Source organism: Neofelis nebulosa, chromosome 11, assembly GCF_028018385.1.
Source record: "Neofelis nebulosa isolate mNeoNeb1 chromosome 11, mNeoNeb1.pri, whole genome shotgun sequence".
In the NCBI taxonomy this organism is placed as follows: Eukaryota; Metazoa; Chordata; class Mammalia; order Carnivora; family Felidae; genus Neofelis; species Neofelis nebulosa.
Genome location: NC_080792.1, coordinates 72,720,920 through 72,740,579, shown reverse-complemented (window position 1 = coordinate 72,740,579; position 19,660 = coordinate 72,720,920). Strand labels below are relative to the sequence as shown.

At 37.0% G+C, this 19,660-nt stretch overlaps 1 protein-coding gene and 1 pseudogene across 7 annotated transcripts in view; both read right to left on the bottom strand.

The window, feature by feature from the left end:
- Positions 1 to 19,660, bottom strand: part of HORMAD2 (HORMA domain containing 2) — a 91,496-nt gene that overhangs the window by 23,701 nt on the left and 48,135 nt on the right. The window lies entirely within an intron of this gene.
- On the bottom strand, positions 16,799 to 17,864 carry LOC131489057 (large ribosomal subunit protein uL22-like; annotated as a pseudogene).

Genomic DNA, 19,660 nt, shown 5'->3' with positions numbered 1-19,660 from the left:
AGAAAAAATTGTATATTTTCTTGTTTTTTCCTGTTGATATATGTTTTACACATATAAACAGAATTATTTATATAAATTATACAGAGACAAATATTGTGGAAACTCACATTTATTCTGTTCAAACTTATCTAGTGATTATTTTGAAATGTGTCCACATGCAAATGAGGTGTCAATAAATTTGGCTTGTTCTTGAAACAGAAAGAAAGCCAGAGAAGTGGGATGAAGGAGTGAAGGGAAACTGACAGGAGCTAAAATTGGGAGCCTTGGGCTAGAGCAGATCAGGTATGACCTAGAAGACCATCGAAATTGAGGTGACATAAACAGATATATATCTTTAAAAGAAGATTCTGGGTGCACCTGGGTGACTCAGTTGGTTAAGCGTCCAACTTTTTATTTCAGCTCAGGTCATGATCTCACAGTTGATGGGTTTGAGCCCTGCATCAGGCTCTGTGCTGACAAAGCAGAGCCTACTTGGGATTCTCTTTCTCCCTCTCTTTCTGCCCCTCCCCTGCTTGTGAGAGCGTTCTCTCTCTCTCTCTCTCTCTCTCTCTCTCTCTCTCTCTCACACACACACACACACATACACACACACAAAATAAATGAATATTTTTTAAAAATATAAGAAGATTCTAGATGTCTTGTGTCAAACAGTGCAAAGGCAAAAATGAAAGCAGAGAGAGCACTGCAGGGTACTATTTACTTGAGCTAGAGTGGTAGACTTGAGATAGTGAGAACTGGTCAGATTTGAAATATATATTGAAAAGAGAGCTCACTGAACTTGCTGATGGACTAGATGTGGGTTATACAGGAGATGAGCCAAGGATGGCTGCTAAGGTCTTATTAGAGCAACTGGGTAAATGATGGTTTCACTTACTAAGATTGGAAATACTGAAGATGGACTAATGATGGGAAAATAATATGAATTGTGTATTGGACAGTGGAATAGTGGGGAAGAATGCTTGATTAAAGTGCATTAAATGCCTGATTAAAGAGAACAGAAGGCAGAGAAGTGGACAGAGCAAACATGGACAGTTCTCTTGCAAGATAGATAGGATTTGGTCAATGGAAAGAAGAAAGGCATTCCAGGTAGGAGAAAAGTATATTTGTTAAGATTTGGAGGCAGAAATGAACTTGGTTTGGGGTGCCTGGGTGGCTCAGCTGGTTAAGCATCCGACTTCGGCTCAGGTCATGTTCTCGCAGTTCGTGGGTTCGAGCCCCACATTGGGCTCTGTGCTGACAGCTCGGAGCCTGGAGCCTGCTTTGATTCTGTGTCTCCCTCTCTCTCTCTCTCTCTCTCTGCCCCTCCCCTGCTCATGTTCTGTCTGTGTGTCTCTCTCTCTGTCAAAAATAAACATTAAAAAAATTTAAAAAAAAAAGAAATGAACTTGGTTTGTTTATGACAGTGAGAAAACTGATCCAACTCAAGGAAGGGGAACATATTGGGTAACAGTGGGAAACATTATGTAAAGTGGAGCCAGATCATGAGCAACCTGAAAGCCAGGTTGAGGTGTGTTAACTTGATAGTAGGAAACAGAAGTCAGGAGGTATTTTAATTAGGGAAGTGATATGATGAAAGTTATAAAGAAGATTAGACTGTCAGTGGTATGCAGGAAAGTGCAGGAGGCTGTGGCAGCAATTCAAATGCAAGAGACTCAAGTTTTGGCAGTAAAATCAGACCAGAAAGGGAAGGCTTGGGGGAATTTTGATACCTGACTAAATAAGGAAAATGATTTCAAAATTCTGAACTTAAGACACTGAAAGAATAGAGTTGATGCAGAGAGGCAGGGAAACTGGGTAGGAAAATTCATTCTAGATGTGAAAACAGGAGGGCAGTGGTGAATAAAACGACAAGCATACTGGGGGCACCTGGGTTGCTCAGTCAGTTGAGGGTTGAGCATTGAGCGTCCCACTTTGGCTCAGGTCATGATCTTGTGGTTCATGGGTTTGAGCCCCACATCCGGCTTGCTGCTGTTAGTGCAGAGTCCACTTTGGATCCTCTGTCCTGCCCCCCCCCCCCACCTCAAAAATAAAAATAAACATTAAAAAAAAAAAAAGACTAGCACACTGGATTTGACACAATGGTGGGACATCAAAGTGGAAATTCCCAATTGAAAGTTAAAGTTCTGGGGCAAGAGGACCCTAGATAAGACATTTGGGAGTTAATAGCATGCATGTGTTGCTTGAAGCCAGAGATGGGATAAATCCTCCAAAGGAAAGTATGTAGAGCTTGAAAAGTATATGGTCAAAGACACTGGAGATGTTGAAGTTTGCTTGCAATTAGAGGTGGGGGGAGGAACAAAAGTGACAGAGAAATGGATGACAGGTCAGACAGATGCAAAGAATGAGAACAGTATAATATCACAGAAATAAGAAGAGTATTTAAAAAGAATATATAGGTAATATGGTAAAATAGATCAAGAAGAATGAAAAAAAGGAGTAAAGACTGTGAGAGCTATTAATTAAAAAGTCATTATTTATTCTGAAGAGAGTAGTTAGGAAAGTGAAGATGAGTGAAGTGACCAGCTTTCTGAGCCAAAGAACAGGTAAGGAGGGTGCAGTAAATGGAAAGCATCTTGTGAAAAATTTGGTAAGGAGAGGAAGGAAAAAGCCTTTTAACTAGGGGGATAATTAGGATCATGTAAAGGCTTTTTTCTACTTAATGGTTACACCAACTTCACTTAAATTTTCCTCCCCTCCTAACTGAGAAGTTTAAAATCTTGCTTTTGAACAAAGTCAGGGATTATGACACAAAGCATCCAAAACCAAGTGGAGGAATTTGATTTCTCTGTTGTGTTCTTGTAAACTAACAGGAAGTATCTTTTGGACTTTCAAACTATCCTCTACCAATACTTTTTTTTCCTAAATTGAGATTACAATATTCTGAAGATAGAGTATGAGTGAGAAGTTTTAAAACATGCAAATATTTTCAGATGTCATTATTATACCCAGCAGCCTACCCAGCTGATGTATTTATTTCCAAGTGGAAAATTATGAGTTTATATTCTCTTCCTGAGACTACTTAGACTTAAATCTTTAAAATATAATTTTGTAGTAGTTTTTTGGTATTATGAAGTGTTTTTCATGTTTATTTTTTCCCCATAGGTGAATTCTATCTAACATTTATTTATTTTTTTAATATAACTTATTGTCAAGTTAGCTAATATACAGTGTATACCGTGTGCTCTTGGTTTCAGGGGTAGATTCCCTTGATTCATCGCTTACATATAACACCCAGTGCTCATCCCAACAAGTGCCCTCCTCAGTGCCCATCACCCATTTTCCCCTCTCCCCCACCCCCACCATCAACCCTCAGTTTGTTCTTTGTATTTAAGAGCTCTTATGGTTTGCCTCCCTCTGTGTTTGAAACTATTTTTCCTCCTTCCCTTCCCCCATGGTCTCCTGTTAAGTTTCTCAAGTTCCACATATGAGTGTAAACATATGATATCTTTCTCTGATTGACTTATTTCACCATATGATCCCATCAATAGATGCAGAAAAAGCATTTGACAAAATACAGCATCCTTTCTTAATAAAAATCCTCAAGAAAGTCAGGATAGAAGGAACACACCTTAACATCATAAAAGCAATATATGTAAAGCCCACAGCTAAAATCATCCTCAAGGGGAAAAACTGAGAGCTTTGTCCCTGAGATCAGGAACATGACAGGGATGTCCACTCTCATCACTGTTTTTAACATAGTGTTTGAAGTCTTAGCTTCAGCAATCAGACAACAAAATGAAATAAAAGGCATCCAAATTGGCAAAGAAGAAGTCAAACTTTCACTTTTCTCAGATGACATGAGTCTACTCTACATGGAAGATTCTACCAAAAAGCTGCTAGAACTGATACATGAATTCAGCAAAGTCGCAGGATACAAAATCAATGCGCAGAAATCAGTTGCATTTCTATACACCAACAATGAAGCAACAGAAAGAGAAATAAAAAAATCGATCCCATTTACAATTACACCAAGAACCATAAAATACCTAGGAATAAACCTAACCAAAGAGGTAAAAGATCTGTATGCTGAACACTATAGAAAACTTATGAAAGAAATTGAAGAAGACACAAATGGAAAAACATTCCATGTTTTTCATGTTTAAATGCACTGCATCTCCTTTAAACAAATCCTTGACATACTTATTTTTTTAGAAACATGTTCACTGACTTCTGGGTAGAGATGGTAGATTGACACATACATTTATTTAGTTTCCTCTCCAAATCCCACCAGAATGCTGGTAAAGAGATATATTTAAAGATCAGAAACCCCAAATTACAGAAAGAATAAAAAGGGAAGACAAAAGCATTGAAATTTTGGGAGCTGGAAAGCAGATACATGAAAGATAACTAACATAGCTGGAAACTTAAACCAGCAGCGACGTGAAGCAAAGACCACCCAAATGAACATCAGTCTAAGGGATTTCCAGCATCATGTACTTTTGGAAGAGGAGATAAAGAGGATGAGTAGAAGAGCTAAAATAAGATCAACTTAAAGACATTTATGAAGTTGAAATCCTCAGGTCCCTTCCTCAATTTTTCAAACCAAACAGTTGCCCCTTGCTCACCAAGGTATAATATCGTAAGTTTATTCTCTAGAGAGGGTGATAGTCTTTGGATAGTGGGATATACAAAGCACCCTCCAGGAAAGGTTATGGGGAATTAAGTAAAATTATACATACTAAGTGCAGAGACCCTTAGGCTTCCATCTCTATTTGGCTGCTAAAACACTGGGGATGAACACAGATTCTGAGCACAGATTCCTCTGACCAAGAGGAAAAATTTTATTTTTTTTATTAAAAAAAAATTTTTTTTTAACGTTTATTTATTTTTGAGACAGAGAGAGACAGAGCATGAATGGGGGAGGGGTAGAGAGAGAGGGAGACACAGAATCGGAAGCAGGCTCCAGGCTCTGAGCCATCAGCCCAGAGCCCAACGCGGGGCTTGAACTCACGGATGGTGAGATCGTGACCTGAGCTGAAGTCGGATGCTTAACCGACTGAGCCACCCAGGCGCCCCTAGAGGAAAAATTTTAAGATACAGACATTAAGAATTCTCCCAAAGGCCTGAAGTTCATTCTACAGCGAAGGCCACAATCATAACCATCTATAAGCTCAGGGCTTTCTAGTCTCTCCACTCTTAAATATGAGCAGACAACCCAGAACTAACAGCCATTTTCAGACTTCTGAGGAGAGAGAGGTAGAAGAGATGCACGGAGGTAGAGGTGGAAATGGCAAACAAACAGAGGAAACGGACATACACTGAGAGGAAATCTACTTAGAAATAATTAGTATCTTCTGAGACAAGAGACAATTCTTTGAGCACGAACAAAAACAGGATAGTATAAAAAAGAACATTCAGAAAACAATAACAAAAGGCTCTTAGAAATGAACAGCAATATAAATGAAAACTCAAAAGAAGAGTAAGACAAAAGAGTACGAGTACAACAAAAGCAAAAGATACAAAAAATTGGAGAGAAAAGATTTTTTAAAAAATAGAGTGCCTGTGTACAAGGTCCACTATCTATTAGGAGATCTAGAAAGAAACAGAGGAATTTGAGAAGACGACATAATTTTCATCAAGGAAATAATTGAAGAAAATTTCCCAAAACTGAAGGAGTACCCAAGTTACCATATTTAAATGGGCCACATTTGTGTTTGAGTGACGAACACAAGTAATGAATCTGTATATATAAAAATTATATATTCTGAATACAAGTTCTTTGTCAGATGTATGTATTCAGAATATTTTCTCCCAGTATTGGCTTGCTTTATCATTTTGTTAACAATGTCTTTGGAAGAGAAGTTTTGATAAAGTACCTTTGTAAAAATATCACCTGATTACATATGTGTGGGTATATTTCTGAACTCTGCATTCTAGTCCATTGATTTATATGTTTATCTTCACCACAATGCCACCCTACTTTGTTTAGCGTATTTTTACAGTCTTGATATCTGATAGAGTAAGTTCTCCAACTTTGTTCTTCTTCATAAGTTTTATGGCTTTTCTAGGTCCTTTGCATTCCCATTTAAATTTTAGACTCAGCTAATTTTAGACTCAGGTCAATTTCTACAAAAGTGACCTGTGGAATTTTGACTGGGACTTCATTGAATGTATGGATCAGTTGAGGTAAAAGTGACATCTTAATCAAGCTTCCAATCCATGAACATGGTAAATTTCTTTAATTTTTCTCAGCAGTGTTTTATGGTTTTTATTGTACAGGTCTTGGCATATGTCTTATTATTTCAGCTCTAAGTATTTTGAATTTTTATACTACTGTAAATGGCATTGTAAATTTCACTTCTAATTTATCATTGATAGAATAGAGAAATAAAATAGATTTCTATGTATTGAGCCTATATCCTGTGACCTTGTTAAATTCATGTTATTAATCCTGAAAGACACTAGTCTTTCTTTTTAAGTAGGCTCCACACCAAGTGTAGGGCTTGAACTCTTCTTGAACCTGAGATCAAGAGTCCGATGTTCGACCAACTGAACCACCCAGGTGCCCCTGCAATCCTGGTAGTATCTTTCTTACATATTTCCTGAAATTTTCTATGTATGTAATCATGTCATTTTCAAAGAAATTCAGTTTTATTTCTTCCTTTCCAATGTGTATGCCTTTTATTTCTTATACTTACCTTAATTCACTGACTAGGACCTCTAGTATAATGTACAATAGAAATGGTAAGAGTTGATATCTTGTTTTATTCTCTACCTTAGGTGCAAAGTGTTTAGTCTTTCACCATTAAGTATGATGTTACTTTTAGGTTCTTTGTAAATATCTTTTAAAAGGTTGAGGATGTTCCTTTCTATTCCTTTTTTTCTATTAGTTTCATTTAAAAAAATTTTTTTTAATGTTTATCTATTTTTGAGAGAGAAAGCATGAATGGGGGAGGGGCAGAGAGAGACAGAGAGACAGAGACAGAGACAGAGACAGAATCTGAAGCAGGCTCCAGGCTCTGAGCTGTCAATGCAGAGCCCAAAGCAGGGCTCTAACTCACAAACCGTGAGATCATGACCTGAGCCAAAGTCGGATGCTCAACTGACTGAGCCACCCAGGTGCTTCTAAAAGTTTCTTTTTAAAAAATTACACATGAGGGGCAAAAGTAAACATTAAAAAATTAAAATAAAATAAAAATTACAAATGAATGTTTAACTTTGTGAAATACTTTTTTATTAATTTTTTTAATGTTTATTTATTTTTGAGAGAGAGAGAGAGCACAAGCAGGGAAGGAGTAGAGAGAGAGGAAGACAGAGAATACAAAGCAGGCTCCAGGCTCTGAGCTGTCAGCACAGAGCCTGAGGCGGGGCTCAAACTCACGAAGTACGAGATCATGACCTGAGCTGAAGTCGGACACTCAACCGACTGAGCCACCCAGGCACCCCTGTGAAATACTTTTTTTGCATCTACAGAGGTGATCATGTGGCTTTCTCCTCTATTCTGTTAATATGGTGAGTTATACTGACACTTTTTTTTTTTAATTTTTTTTTTTAGTTACCTTGGTTCTTAAATCTTAAACAAACCTTGCATTGCTGGGATAAAAACCATTTAGTCATGATACATTATCTTTTCCACATATTGCTAGATTCGATTTGCTAATATTTTGCTAAGGACATTTGCATCTACAGTCATGAGGGATATTTGTTAGTCTGTAGTTTTCTATTCTTGTAATGTCTTTGTCTGGTTTTAGTATTAGGGTAATGCTAACCTTATAAGATGAGTTTGAAGACTTCTCCTTTATGTTCTTATAGAGTTTGTTTAAGATTAGCATTATTGTTTCCTTATTTGTTTGATAGAGTTCACCAATGAAACCCTCTAGTCTGGAGTTTACTTTATATGAAGGGTTTTAGTTATGAATTCAATTTCTTTAAGAAATACAGGTTTATTAAGTTTATCTATTTCTACATGTGTCAGTTTGGTAATTTGTGTCTTTCAATGAATGTGTTTATATTATATAAGTTATCAAATTTATCAGAATACAGTTTTCACAACATTCCTTTATTTTGCTTTTAATGTCTGTGGAATTGATAGCAAAATCTCATCCTTCATGCCTGATGTTGGTAATTTGTATCTTCTCTCTCTATTTCTTAGTCAGTCTAGTTAGAAGTTTACCAAGTTTATTGATACTTTCAATATTTTCCAAATTTTTGTATATTTTCCCAGTATTGTGTTGTTATTAATTTTTAATAGAACTCCATGGTCAGAGAAATACTTATTATAATCCTTTCAAATTTAATGACACCTATTTTATGACCCAGAATGTGGTCCAGCTTGGTTTTACAAACACTTGTAAGCAATATATATTCTATAGTTGTTGGATTTTGTAAGATTTTGTAAGATTAATGAGGTCAAATCGATTGCTCCATTATTGAGAGAAGAGTACTGAAATCATCAACCATAATTATTGATTTGCTGATTTCTCCTTTAGTTCTGTCAGGTTTTGATTCATGTATTTTGAAACTCTGTTATTAACTGTATATACCTTTAAGATTGACTCATTATTTTGTGATATCTCTAGCTCTGATAATATTCCTTATCCTAAAATCTTCCTTGTCTGGTATTAATATTGTCATTCCAGCTTTATTACAAGTAGTCTTTGTGTGGTATATCTTTTTCCATCATTTTACTTTTAACTTATCTGACTCTCCATATTTAAAGTGTGTTTCTTCTAAATAGCATATGTCAATTCATTTGACAACATCTGCCTTTTAATTGAAGTGTTCAGACATCTTACTTTTTTTAAAGTTTTATTTATTTATTTTTGAGAGAGAAAGAAAGTGAAAGTGGGGGAGGAATAGAGAGAGAGAGAGAGAGGGAAAGAGGGAATCCCAAGCAGGCTCTGCACCACAGTGCACAAACCGTGAGATCATGACCTGAGCCATGAGTTCAAGCCCCACACTGGGCTCCACACTGGGCCTGAAGTCTACTTAAAAAAAAAAAAAAATCATAAAAGCAACAAAAGAAAACAACTCATCACTTACAAGGGAAGCCAATAAGGCTAACAGCTGACTTCTCAGCAGAAACAACGGAAGCCAGTTAGGCAATAGGATAACATCATCGAAGTGCTCAAAGAAAAACTGTCCTATATTCTATATCCTATATATCCTATATCAAGCAAATCCATATATGTGTAGATTTATATATACATTAAATAAAAACATCCCCAGATTAGCAAAAACTGAGAGAATTTGTTGCCAGCAGACCCATCTTACAAGAAATACTAAAGAATATGCTTCAGATTAAAAGCAACTCCAAGTGACTCCAGATGGTAATTTAAATTGCCATAATAAAACAAAGGACAATGAAATGGTATTGGTAATTATGCAATTATAAAAGGCAGTGTAGGGGCATCTGGCTAGCTCAATCAGTGGACCATGCAGCTCTTGATCTTGGGGTTGTAGGGTTTGAGCCCCATGTTGGATGTAAAGATTACTTAAAAGAATAAAATCTTAAAAAACAAACAAATAAATAAACGGCAGTGTAAAAAATAATAAATAAAAGACATTACAAAGGCATATTTAAAAAGCAATTATACAGGGATGCCTGGGTGACTCAATTGGTTGAGTGTCCAATTTCAGCTTAGGTCATGATCTAGCGGTTCATGAGTTGGAGCCCCACATTAGGCTCCATACTGTCAGTGCAGAGCCTGCTGAGGACTCTCTCTCTCCCCCTCTCTCTGCCCGTCCCCCACCTGTGTGTACTCTTTCTCTCTCAAAATAAATAAAGCTTAAAAATAAAGTAAAAAGCATTGTATAAAATATGTAGGTAATGTATTCTTCAACCTATAACATAAAGAAATATAATATATTTACCAATATCAACACAAAGAAGATGAACGGGAGCAAAGCTGCATTGGGCTAAGGAAATGACTACAGATGATAAAGTAATAATTATAACAATGTATTGTTGGATTTGTAACACTAATAGATGTATAACAATAATACCATATAAAGGGGGAAGGTAGACAATAGAGCCATATAGGAGTAACATTGCTACATTTCCCTGGAATTAAACTAGCAAAAACCTGAAATTTATTTTGATAAGTTAAGATTTATATGATAAGCCCCAAAGCAACCAATAAAATATACATATATAGCAAAAAACAAAAACAAAAAAACAACTAAAGAAATTTAAATGCCTCATTAAAAATATTCACTCAATGCAAAAGAAAGCAATAAAGGAGGAATAGAGGAACAAAAAGAATGAAACGTGGAAAAGAAAAAGTAAAATGGCAGGCATAAATCCAACTCTATCAATAACATTAATGTGAATGTATTAAACTTGTTACTAGAGATAATGAGAGACATTTTATAATGATAAAAGGGCCAATCCATCAAGAATATAAAATAATTATAAACATATATATGTCTAATAATATAACACAAAATTACATGAAGCAGAAACTGATAGAAATGAAGAGAGAAGCAGGCAATTCAACGATAACAGTTGGAGACTTCAATGCCCCAATTTCAGTAATGAAGAGGAAAACTAGGCCGAAGGTTAACAAGGAAATAAAAGATCTGAACAATAGTATAAACCAAGTAGACCTAACAGATACCTATAGAACACTACACCCATTAGCAGAATATACATTCTTCCCAGGTGCACATGGTTCACCCCCCGGGGGTTCAAGCCCCCGCAGTGGGCTCTGTGCTGACAGCTCAGAGCCTGGAGCCTGCTTCAGATTCTGTGTCACCCTCTCTCTCTGCCCCTCCCCCACTCACACTCTGTCTCTCTCTTAAAAATAAATAAACATTGGGGCGCCTGGGTGGCTCAGTCGGTTGAGCGGCCGACTTCGGCTCAGGTCATGATCTCACGGTCCGTGGGTTCGAGCCCCACGCCGGGCTCTGTGCTGACAGCTCAGAGCCTGGAGCCTGTTTCGGATTCTGTGTCTCCCTCTCTCTGACCCTCCCCCATTCATGCTCTGTCTCTCTCTGTCTCAAAAATAAATAAACATTAAAAAAAATTTTTTTTAAATAAAAATAAATAAACATTAAATTTTTTTTAAAAAAGAAGAAAACTAGGGCACCTGGGTGGCTCAGTCGGTTAAGCATCCGACTTATGCTCAGGTCATGATCTCACAGTTTGTGAGTTCGAGCCCTGCATTGGGATCTGTGCTGACAGCTCAGAGCCTGGAACCTGCTTTGGATTCTGCGTCTCCCTCTCTCTCTACCCCTCCTCTGCTCATGCTCTGTCTCTCCCTGTCTCAAAAATAAATAAACATTAAAAAAATATTTTTAGGGGCGCCTGGGTGGCGCAGTCGGTTAAGCGTCCGACTTCAGCCAGGTCACGATCTCGCGGTCCGTGAGTTCGAGCCCCGCGTCAGGCTCTGGGCTGATGGCTCAGAGCCTGGAGCCTGTTTCCGATTCTGTGTCTCCCTCTCTCTCTGGCCCTCCCCCATTCATGCTATGTCTCTCTCTGTCCCAAAAATAAAAATAAAAACGTTGAAAAAAAAAAATTTAAAAAAAAAAAAAAATATTTTTAAAAAGAAGAAAACTACAGATCAGTATCTCTTATACATATGAACATAAATGGTGTTGGGACAACCAGATATCCACATACAAAAGAAGGTCAGATCCGTACTTCATACCATATATAAAAAATTAAGTTGAAATGAATCAAAGATCTAAATGTAAAAACTAAAACCATAAACTCTAAGAAGTAAATATACAGATGTAAATCGTCATGACTTAGGATTTGTTAAAGAATTCTTAGATCTCTCTGTCTCTCTCTCTCTCTGTGTCTGTCTCTGTCTGTCTCTGTCTCTGTCTCTGTCTCTCTCTCTCTCTCTCTCACACACACACACACACACACACACACACACACACATATACACACACACACAAAGCATGAGCATAAGCAACAAAATAAAAATGGATAATTTGGACTAGATCAAAATTAAAACCTATTTGTGTTTCAAAGGACATCATCAAGAAAATGAAAAGACAACCCATAGAATGGGAGAAAATATTTGCAGGTCACATATCTGATAAGGAATTAGACCCAGAAAAAAATAAATAATTCTTACACCTCAACAATAAAAAGATAAGCATTCTAACTTTAAAGTGAGCAAAAAATCTGAATAAGCATTTCTCCATGGAAGATATATAAATGAGAAATAAGCACATGAAAATATGCTTGACATCGGTCACTAAAAAATGCAAATCAAGGGCACCTGGGTGGTTCAGCTGGTTGAGCATCTGACTCTTGATTTTGGTTCAGGTCATGATCTCACAGTTCATGAGTTTGAGCCCCACATCAGGTTCTACACTGGCTCCCTCTCTCTCTGTGCCTCCCTCACTGGCTCTTTCTCTCTCTCAAAATAAACAAATAAACTTTAAAAAATGCAAATCAAAACCACAATAATATACCCTTACTTCACACCCGTTAGAATGGCTAGAATCAAAAAGTAAGATGATAAGGGTTGGTGAAAAAAGGGAAAATTGGAACTCTTATACACTGCTGGTGGGATTGTAAAATGATGCAGACACTTTACAAGACAGTTTTGGAGTTCAAATAATTAAACATAGAGTTACCATATGACCCAGGAATGGCACTCTTAGGTACATACCCAAGAGAATTGAAAATAGGTGTTCAAAAAGAACTTGTACATTAATGTTTATAGTGGCATTATTCATAACAGTCAAAAGGTATAAACAACCCAATGTCCATCAATAATGAATGGATAAACAATATGTGGTATATCCCTACAATGGAATAGTATTCAGCCACAAAAAAGGAATGAAGTACAGTAAAACCTTGGATTGCAAGTAACTTGTTCTGTGAGTGTTCCGCAAGACAAACAAACATTTATAATACATTTTAACTTGAAAAATGAGTGATGTCTTGCAATATGAGCAGTACATGATGCCGACATCACATGATCACAGTTGAATCAATGGTCCTTCTCTCTCTTGCTATGGGATTGTGGATGATCATCAATGCAATGTCACATTTCCACAAAATCTTCAAAAGGAGGCAAAAGTAAATATCATTGGATAGGTTCCTTAATAAAGTTGCACTAAAAGAAAAAGATTCCATTGAGCCAATAGACAGCAGTGATTCCATTAGTGATAGTAAAAGTCGCCTTACACAATAACTCTCTTCTCTTCTTGTCTCCCTCACACTAACCACGAAGGTTTTCAAAGGTAAGTGCAGGTTAATTTGTTTTTCTTTATATTTTGTATTTTATTTATTATTTTGTATTATAGTATAGTATTGTAATCATTTTTACATGAATATTTTTGGGTTGTGAAATGAATCATCTGAGTTTCCATTATTTCTTATTGGTAAATTTGCTTTGATATACAAGTGCTTTGGATTCTAAGCATGTTTCTGGAACAAATTATGCTCACAAACCAAGGTTTTATTGTACTTATACATACATCTACAACATAGATGAAACTGGAAGACATAATGCTAAGTGAAAGAAGCCAGTCACAAAATACTACACATTGTACAACTCCATTTATATGAAATATCCAGAATAGGCAAATCTATAAAGTCAGAAAATATATTACTGGTTGCTCAAGACTTGAGGGAAAGGAGAAATGGGGAAATATGGAGGTGATAACTAAAGGGTTTGGGGTTTCTTTTTAAGGTGATGAAAATGTTCTAAGATTGTGGCAATGGTTGCAAAATTTTGTGTAAATACTAAAGACCATTCAATCATACACTTTAAATGGGCAAATTGCATAGTATATGAATTATATGTCAATAAAGTTGTTAAAGAAAGAAAAATGTTGTAGGGGTCCCTGGTTGTCTCAGTCAGTTAAGCATCTGACTTCTGATTTTGGCTCAGGTCATAATCTCATGGTTGTGAGAGTGAGTCCTGAGTTGCATGCACTCTGTCAGTGCAAAGACTGCTTGGGATTCTCTCTCTCCCTCTTTCTTTGCCCCTTCCCCACTTATAAGCATTCTCTCTCTTTCTCTCTCTCTCAAAATAAATAAATATTTTTTAAAAAGAGAAAAATGTGTAAACAGAATCATACAATATGTAGTCTTGATTCTGGCTTCTTTCACTCAGCATAATGCATTTGCAATTGATCCACGTTGTTGCATGTATTCACAGCTTGTTTCCTTTTAAGTTTATCCATTACCCCATTAAGAAACATTTGAATTGTCCAGTTTTCGAAGATTACAAATAAAGCCACTGTAAACATCTGTATACATGTTTTTGTGCAAACATAGGTTATCACTGCACTTGGTATAATAGCTGTTTTAAAGTCTTTATCTACTAAATTTATCATTGCTGACGTTTCTGGGTCTGCTTCTACTGACTGATTTTTTTAAATGTTTATTTATTTATTTTGAGAGAGAGAGTGCATGACAAGTGGGGGTGGGTCGGAGAGAGAGAAAGTGTGCATGGGGGACCGGCAGCGACAGAGAGTGAGGGAGAATCCCAAGCAGGCTTCATGCTGTCACCGCAAAGCCCAATGCGGGGCTCAATCTCACGATTTGTGAGATCATGACCTGAGCCGAAATCAAGAGTCGGACGCTTAACCAACTGAGCCACCCAGGTGCCCCATCTACTGATTGATATTCACTGGTTATGATTGATATTCACTGGTTGCCGGGGGCACCTGGCTGACTCAGTCAGTAGAGCATGTGACTCCTGATCTTGGCATTGTGAGTTCGAGCCCCACGTTGGGCATAGATACTACTTTAAAAAATTTCATTCTGCTTTATATGTCAATAAAGTTTTACGGATTCTGGACAATAAGAATTGTACATAGTTGAGTGTTTGGACTTGGTTGTTTTCCCCTAAAAAGTGTTGAATTTTATTTTGGCAGGCAAGTAAGCCAGATCCTTTCAAGGCTTGTTTTTAAGCTGTTAATAAGATTGAATTTGGAGGACTTCACTAAAGGGTTGGTTTAGTTCTACTGCTAAGGTGTAACCTATCTGGAGTCCCTACTGAATATTCTGGGTTTTCAACAAGGTCTGTTCATGTAACCGGTAATTTTGTGAATATTTCCCAGCGCTGTGACAACTCTAGGAATTACGAATGGGGAGAAAACTCCCCAACAGATTTCTTTGTCCAACCTTATAGAATTTCTAACCAAACTTGAGATGCTGAATATTCAACCAAAGACTCAGGGGATCCCTACGCCAACTTCTGGAGCTCTTTCTCTGTATAGGTCCCTTCCTTCTGATATTCTGTCCCCAACTACTTCAGCTTTCTCAAACTCTAATCTCTGTTTCTTCAACTCAGCAAGATGGTCATGTTCTGCTTGTTTTCCCCCTCTCTGTGGTGGTGGTCCCCAGAGTACCTCCTGACAGGCCAATTTTAAGGCTCATCCTGCTTTTCTTCTCTCAGGGATCACAGTTCTGTATTTTCTGTTGTTTAAAATCTGAAAATAGTTGCTTCACATATTTTTCCTAGTTCCCTAGCTGTTCACAGCAAGACAGCAAGTCTGTTAACATTATTTCTTCATGACTAAAAGTGGAATTTGATCATTCTATTGGATTTTTGCTGTCCTGTGGGATTTTTCACATTCTCTCCCATATGAATGAATATAAGATTTAATGGATTGAGTATGAGCTTTGAAGCCAGAGACACCTAGATTCAAATACTGATTCTGATGGTTTGTAATCTGGCAAACTTAGACATGCTACTTAATGTCTATGAACTTTCATTTCTTCAGCCGTAAAATGTTATGCAAAGTTGTTGTTGGGATTAATTGAAACCATGTATATATAGCTCTTTGTGGGCACTTACTGAATGGTGATATTATTTATATAACAGCTATTTGGGAGCACCTGGGTTGCTCAGTGGTTGAGCATCTGACTCTCAATTTCGGCTCAGGTCATGATCCTAGGGGCATGGGATTGAGCCCCAAGTTAGGCTCCACACTGAGCATGAAGCCTGCTTAATATTTCTTTTCTCACTCTCTCTCCCTCTTTCTCAGGGTGCCTAGGTGGCTCAGTCAGTTAAGTGTCCGACTTCAGCTCAGGTCATGAGCTCACGGTTCGTGGGTTTGGGGCCCAAGTTGGGCTCTGGGCTGACAGCTCCGAGCCTGCTTCAGATTCTCTGTCTCTCTCTGCCTCTCTCTTAAAAATAAATATTTTTTAAAAAAAGATTCTCTCTCTCCCTCTGCTCCTCTCCCTTGCTTGCTCTCTCTCTAAAAATGTATTTTAAAAAACACAGCTATTTTTTTGTTTTATTTTCCTAAACAGTTTTGAATCAGGGATTTGGTTTATCTTTGTGCACACTACCTTTGTATGATGACTCACACATGATAGGCTTCATATAAATCTGCTGACTGAATAAATGTTGATAGCTTACAACTAGAATACTTTAGAATATTACTTTCAACTTTCTTCACAATGAGCTTCATGTAGACTTGTTTAAATATCAAAAATGTGTTATTAGGTATAAAGTTTCTTCTTGTTCTAACTTTGGTTATCAAGGGAGGATCCCTCCATCATGCAGGAAGAAGCTAATTTGAGGTCGTGGCTCCATAAAGTAGATACATATAACTTCTGTTTCTAGTTCTTTACCACTATCTGAAGCACCAGTCTTCTGAAGTCTTTGATCTCAGTTTTGAGATCCTAATATAAATGCTAAAAGAATTATTCTCCCTATGATGCCTGGATTTGTTATAAACCATAATCTTTTCTGTTTACCAATAGACAATTTGGCTTCAAATGGAAAACTAGAAGCACATATAAAAAGTATTAGAAAAATTGGCCAACTGAATATAGTTCTAGATAATTAAGTAACATTATTATTTTTTTCCAATGTACAATTAACTAATCTCAACAAAGTCTTCACTTTGAAAAAAACCCTAATTTTTTTTTACTTTTATTTGCATCTATGTTATGCAGTTTACTCTTGGACCATAAATTTTTGTTTCTTGAGTTTCTTCTGGGATATCTTTTTCTTCTATGCAACCTCTTCTTCAGGTTTAGGAAAAATCTGCTCTTTTTCAGTAAGGATCATCTGAGTGTGTCAGGGAGAGCTCATGTATGGGTTAACTTGACTATGAGCCCTGTAAGTTCTATGCCATATCTTGGGGGCTTTGTTCACCTGGATATACTCAATGACCAGAGAATCTACATCTAAACCTTTAAGTTCAGCATTACTGTCTACAGTAAAAATTCACCACTCTTTTTGGGCCACTGACTCTGTGTCCAATCCCACTGTTTGGCCTGGGTACACCTACCAAATCCACCATTATAGTGACTGAATGGCACACATTGCTTCTGCAAAGTGATATCTTTCAGATACTTGGGTGATTTTCAGATATGCATATCCTTGATGGCCTGGGCAATTTCACGTGTGTTCTTAAGGTGAACATGAAGATTTGAGCCTCCTGATTTGCATGATTTTTAGAGTTTTCTGGGTCAAGTGAATAGCAAACCATTTTCAGAGATCACCTCAGGCCACTTACAAGAAGAGAAAAAAAAATCCTAATTTAAATAGAACCTAATATTTGTTTTAGTTTAATGATTTTAGTATGATAACATGTATTATTTCAGACTATGAGAAGTATCTTTTTTTTTAGGTTTGTTTACGTATTTTGAGAGAGAGAAAGCAGGAAAGGGGCAGAGGAGAGAGAGAATCCCAGGCAGGCTCCGCACTGTCAGCACAGAGCCTGACACTGGGCTAGAACTCATGAACTGCCAAGATCATGATCTAAGCCGAAATCAAGAGTTGGATGCTTAACCAACTGAGCCACCCAGGCACCCCACAAGAATCTTTTTTTTAGTGTTTATTTATTTTTGAGACAGAGAAAATATGAGCAGGGGAGGGGCAGAGAGGGGGACAGAGGATCCAAACCAAGCTCCGCACTAACAGCAGCAAGCCCAATGCAGGGCTTGAACTCATGAACTATGAGCTGAGCCGAAGTTGGATGCTCAACAAATTGAGCCACCCAGGCGCCCCTCACAAGTATCTTTTTTTAAACAGAACATTTCTAAGTCTTACTCCCTTTTTTAAAATAAAGTTTACTTACTTACTTTGAGGGGAGAGGGGCAGAGAGAGAGAGAGAGAGAGAGAGAGAGAGAGAGAATCCCAAGCAGGCTCCAGCATGGAGCCCAACATGGGACTTGATGCCATGAATGGTGAGATCATGACTTGAGCCAAAATCAAGAATTGGACTCTTAACTGACAGAGCCACCCAGGAGCCCCACTCCCCTACCACCGCCTTTTTTTTTTTTAAACAAAACTTATTTATTTTACTGCTAGGATTTAATAATAGTACATTCAAATTGCTCCTACCTAAGGTTACTCACTATACTCAACTTTTCTTCTGCGATAATAAATATCAATATACTTATTTCTTTATGTAAGTGAAACATAACAGATAATTAGTGTGGCTCTTCCCATTAGAAATAATTCTCTGATAGGTTATAGAATGATTCATATAAAAAAAAAGAAATGACTTATAGGGCTGTGGGAAATTCAACCAACTTTCATTCCTCCTTGCATGGTTAATAGAGGATAACATTTACATTCTATAACGTAAAACAAAAATTAATTGAAAAAATGTTCCTATTTGACAAAAAGAAACTTTGTGGAAAGGACTATAGCTCCATGATAGAGAATGATGTGTGGTTTTTAAGTCTGAATATTTTCTGTAGATAATGTGCCTTCTCCAACGTTTTCAATAATCAACTCCATTTCCAAGAATCTAAGATATCCTTGCCAACACTACATTGTATCAAATAAAGCATATATGTTCATGAGATGTGATGCTATGAAAACCACCAGACTATACCTCAAAAATGCAAAACTTCAGTTTAGAGTTTAGTAGGAAAAAATATATTCTGAATGAAAAGGCTCTCATTTCAATTCACTAGCTGGAATACAAAGAAATTCTAAGGAATTCAGAAAATATCTTTCTAGTCCACACTTAAATGGTACCATTTACTTTGATGCTAATGTAATTTACATTCTAATTTCTCAAAAACAAATCATTTTCACTAATCAAATGTGTTAGTATAAAAGGGTAAAAAATGGGCTTCATGCAGGAATAAAATGCATCCAAAAATGTTCATTGTAACTAAATAAAATGATAAACTATTGAATTGGTTTTTAAGAAATACTTGTGGCTGTTATATTCTTAAAAATTCTGTCTTTAGCTCAAATTCAAAAAACATCATTTGCATGAATTATTTATCCATCAGTTAAATTAATGTGTCACAGATGAGAAAAATATACCATGCTGGATCAAGATTACTAGGTACAAAGGAAAGGCCTAGAGAAAAATGTGTACAGAATATCTAACAATTCTTTCTAACATGGAGGTACAAAGACTCATAAAGAGCTTGGAAAATTAGAAAATTATAGCCTATGGGCCCTTATCTAAAAAATTGATACAAATATGAATTCTAAAACAGCTATAATGGTTTAATAAACTAGGACCATCAGTCTTTAAAGTAGATGTAGGCAACATTAGCCCTCCACTTTTAAAAATATTTGTTTATTTTTGAGAGAGAGAGAGCACAAGCAGGGGAGGGGCAGAGAGAGCAGAGGGAGACAGAGAATATGAAGCAGTTTCCAGGCTCCGAGCTGTCAGCACAGAGCCCAACACGGGGCTCGAACTCACAAACCATGGGATCATGACCTGAGCCAAAGTTGGAGGCTTAACAGACTGAGCCACCCAGGCACCCCAGCCCTCCATTTTTTTTATAGCTGTCTGTACATGTCAGTAA